Consider the following 4,291-nt stretch of genomic DNA (forward strand, 5'->3'; position numbering starts at 1 on the left):
GTTGTTCTGCCTGGTTCTTTTCTTGTCTGTCTACATAAGGTTCATCAAGTTCCTTACCTGACCGTAAAGTGATGGCCTTAAGGTGCTCCTTTGGATTTTTCTCTGTATTTCTTGGTAAGGGACCCTGAATCTTTTCTGACACAAGAGTTGCCAATTGGCTTAACTGAATTTCCAGATTTTTGAGGGATGAATTTTGAGTTTCCATCTTTTCATCAGTGACCTTAATATACTTGTACAAAAGGTCATCAAGACTTGGATGAGCTTGTTAGGGCCTCTGCTGGTATGACCCTGTTTGTTGATATGGTCCTGCTTGTTGATAAGGTCTGTAACTCGGCTGCCTACGATTTTGACTTTGGTATCCCGGTGGACCCTGTACCTGTTGTTTCTGGAAGCCTTGAGAGTTTTCTGCACCATTTGGGTTACTCCACTGAAATCCTGGATGCTTCTGTGCCATTGGACTCCCAAAAGAATGTGACATGTAACTGATGACATTAACCTGTTCATCCGTTTGATTGGTTGCTTGACATTCATGGTTCTGGTGGTTTCCTCCGCACATGTCACAAGCCTCATAGTGGTTTGATTGTTGTGTATTCACCTGAAAAAAATTCAAACTTTTATGCCAAAGAAACAACCTGCTGCGTTAGTGTATTTAAAGCTTCAACTTGATTTACCGTAGCAGCCTTTTTAATGATTACACGCTCAGATGGCCATTGGATAGCGTTCTCAGAAATTTCATTCAATAGTTGCAATGCTTCCTCTGTGGTTTTTCCCATTACAGAACCTCTTGCAGCTGCATCTATCACATTTCTAGCAGAGGGTTTTAACCCGTGATAGAAAATGTACAATTGTATATGTTCATGAATGTCATGGTGTGGGTATTTTTCTTAACATTGCTTTTAATCTTTCCCAAGCTTGATAAACTGACTCAGTGTCAGTCTGCAAGAAATTAGATATATCTTGTCTTAACTTTGTTATTTTAGCAGGGAAAAAATATTTGTTTAAAAACTTCTGAGTCATCTGGTCTCATGTCGTAATGGACCCTTGAGGCAAACTTCACAACCAAGTCTTGGCATTTCCTTTTAAAGAAAAAGGAAATAGCCTTAACTTGATAGCTTCAGGAGGTACTCCATTGTACTTAGCAGTTTCTACAAGTTCTAGAAAATCAATTAAATGACTATGTGGGTCTTCACTTGTATCACCAGTGAAGATACAAGATTGTTGAATTGCTTGAATCAAGCCGGTCCTGATTTCAAAGTTGTTGGCCGCCACTAGGGGCTTCCTAACACTAGATTCACAGTTGAAATGATCAGGTCTAACATAGTCCCTAAGGATTCTGTTTGCTGGCCTTGGGGCCACTTCATCAAATTGCTCCTCTACATAGACTGGTGGTGGGATCCCAAGTGGGTTAATGTCCTCTGCTTCCTGGTTTTCTATTTCTTTACAAGCTGCTCCTTGAGACGATGATGCTTGTTCTTTCCTGCGCAATCGAAGAGATCTTTCAATTTCAGGATCATAATTAGCTAACTCTCTTATAGACGAGCGGGGTCATAAATTACTTAAAATTCTTAAGTATAGAAAGTACAAGAGAGAAAAAATAAGTATATAAAATAAAAATACAAAGATAATAAAAACAATACGTGCTAAGCAAACATTATTGTACAATAATTTTATTATTTATAGAGAATAATAATATTATACTCAAACCTATAACAAAATCGTAATAAATAAAAACAAAATAATGCAACAATAAACTATGAGAAGAAATATCAATATAATATTATTATATATGGACAAAAGTAATTAATGATAGCATATATAGTTGGAATAGTCATAAGAATATTTTTCAGTAGTATAATACATCGTGAAAGAACTTCAATGTGAAAAAACTAACAATATTGGAATATTTATAGATGTACACGTTACAAAAGCAATAAGTAGTAGTTATAACACAGAGAAAGAAACAAAATAGAATAAACTAGTATAACACTATTATTGTGATATAGGAGAAACTACTGATAGTAGTACGTAAAATTTGCTAAAGAACAATGATGGAGTTTGGTAGGGAGAAGTACTAACAATCAGAAGAAATTATAATATTATTGTAAAAAACGTTACATTAGTATATTAAATAAACAGTAGTAGTTATCGCACTTAATTAGTGAAAATATTAACTGAAAAAGAATTTTAAAGTAATAAGTTCTCAAATTAGTAATAAAATATTTAATTTGAAGTAGATGTATGCCAATCCCCGGTAATGACACCAAAAATTTAACGAGGCCAATGTGTATAGGATTTTCCTGCTCGTGCTTTGTCAAATATTAGTATAGTTTATGATATCGTCTCACAAAGATTGAAAAATCTATTCTACAGACTTATAATATTTTAGCTACTATTTGAGAGAATCAGATTGATGAAAAGTTTGTGGAATTAAAACTTGTTAAATACTTAACAAAATTAAACAACTTTCGAAAGATTTGTAATTAAAAAAAGAGTTGAGATTCGTTGAATTCCCTTAATAATATATTATAATAAAATCTCACTTTCTGCATGTATTTCTCTAAAAGATAATTGCTTATTGCTAATACAATTATATCTTATCTCACCAAGAATTAATCAACTAATAACACTCCGTGAAGTTATGTAATTAATTGAGTTAAAACTGGTGACGGTTAAACCGAAATATCTTCTGGTCTGAATTGTGCTAAATGATAGTAAATATTTCGTGAGAATATTTTTACTAAATCAATAATCCTGCAACTAAAATTCCTCCGTGAGAATTAAAATTGAGGCAAGCAAGATTATTGACTTTTAATAATAGCTTACTAATAATTACTCTCACTTCACTATTTTATTCAATAGTTACTATATATTAATTTTGCTCCGTGTGAATTACAAATTAATATGAGAGTAACTTAAAGATAAAATATATAGAAGTGATAACAATGATTAGTTAAAAACTATTATTATAACACAATATAAAATATAAACAGAAAGTTTCAAACCAAGAATGTATTAAAACTGAGATAGTATTATAATATATATATCAAGCTTCATCAACTATCCCAACAAAAAAAATTACATTATGAAGTAAGAAAAAGAACCTAGTTTAGAAATACGAAGAATTGGTACAAAGATATTATTTTTCACAAAAGGATAACTACTAGGACTTAGGAATATTAAAGACAAAATAGAGACCAAGAATAGTTCTTCTCTCGTCAGATACTTCTTCACAATACATTATGAATAGAAAATGTGTAGCAAATGTGAGATGATGTTGCAACTTTAAGTCTTGAAGTTGTGACTTCAAAAGTTGATGTTGTAACTTCAAGACTTCATGTTGTGACTTCAAAATTTGATTCACTCTTGTTTACCACGTGCATTGCTCTTTTTCCTCCTTGTTTTGCTTGTAGTATTCTTTCCTCAATTCAACTTTCCTCTGCAGAACTTGTTAGAAAATATAGGAGAATCAAATATATCTATTCATGGTATTTAAAAATCCTTCTTTATACGTATGAAAATACATGAATAATTTATATTCATCACTGAGTCAGGCCAGTGCAAACTGATAAGATCTGAGCTAAGGCCTCCTGAAGACTCGGAATCACAATAAGCACAGCTGGTGCCTGAGCTGGTGCTGCTGGAGCGTCCATAGCTGGAGCCTGATCCTGAGCTGGTGCAGGTAGTGGATCTACAGGTGATGCCCTCGCTGCTCTACCTCTACCACGACCATGACCGCATCCACAGCCTCTGGTGGCCACAGCCGGTGGCACTGGTGGTCGTCCACCCTGTCCGGTAGCGCGTGTCCTCACCATCTATGAGAGAATAGAATAACGGAGGTTTAGTAATCGGATCAACAAGTTCGCACGACAAGAATTTTAAGAATGTGAGGTTTTTCCTAAAGGTTATGCAGCCTCGCGAGGATAAATGCAGACGTCTCCGATCCACGAGACTCTACTAAACTTGCTCATGACTCGTGAGACATATGTAACTTAGGTTCTGATACCAACTTGTCACGATCCAAACCCGGACCCGATCATGATCGCGCCTCTCCTGAAGACAAGGCCAGCCGACACTTCCTATTTTTCAATTATTAACAGTTAAGCATTTAAGAAACGGTCTAATCATGATAAAATAAATCCGAAATAACAATGATAACATAAATACGCGGAAGAACACCCATACACAGCCCTAACCGTGGTGTCATTAGTCATGAGCATCTATAAGTCATTATACAAATATGCTAAATTCATAACTAGTACAATTGTCTGATGGGAAATAAAAGCGATAAAAG

The 4,291-nt window shown here is 34.5% G+C and overlaps 1 non-coding gene across 1 annotated transcript; it reads left to right on the plus strand.

Annotated features, from left to right (window-relative positions):
• Positions 1-861: 861 nt before the first annotated feature.
• On the plus strand, positions 862-969 carry LOC142162538 (small nucleolar RNA R71). Its single transcript, XR_012693788.1, has one exon. It is a non-coding gene; the product is annotated as a small nucleolar RNA R71 (small nucleolar RNA).
• The last annotated feature ends 3,322 nt before the right edge of the window (positions 970-4,291 follow it).

The sequence above is a fragment of the Nicotiana tabacum genome, chromosome 7, assembly GCF_000715075.1.
Source record: "Nicotiana tabacum cultivar K326 chromosome 7, ASM71507v2, whole genome shotgun sequence".
Taxonomy (NCBI): domain Eukaryota; kingdom Viridiplantae; phylum Streptophyta; class Magnoliopsida; order Solanales; family Solanaceae; genus Nicotiana; species Nicotiana tabacum.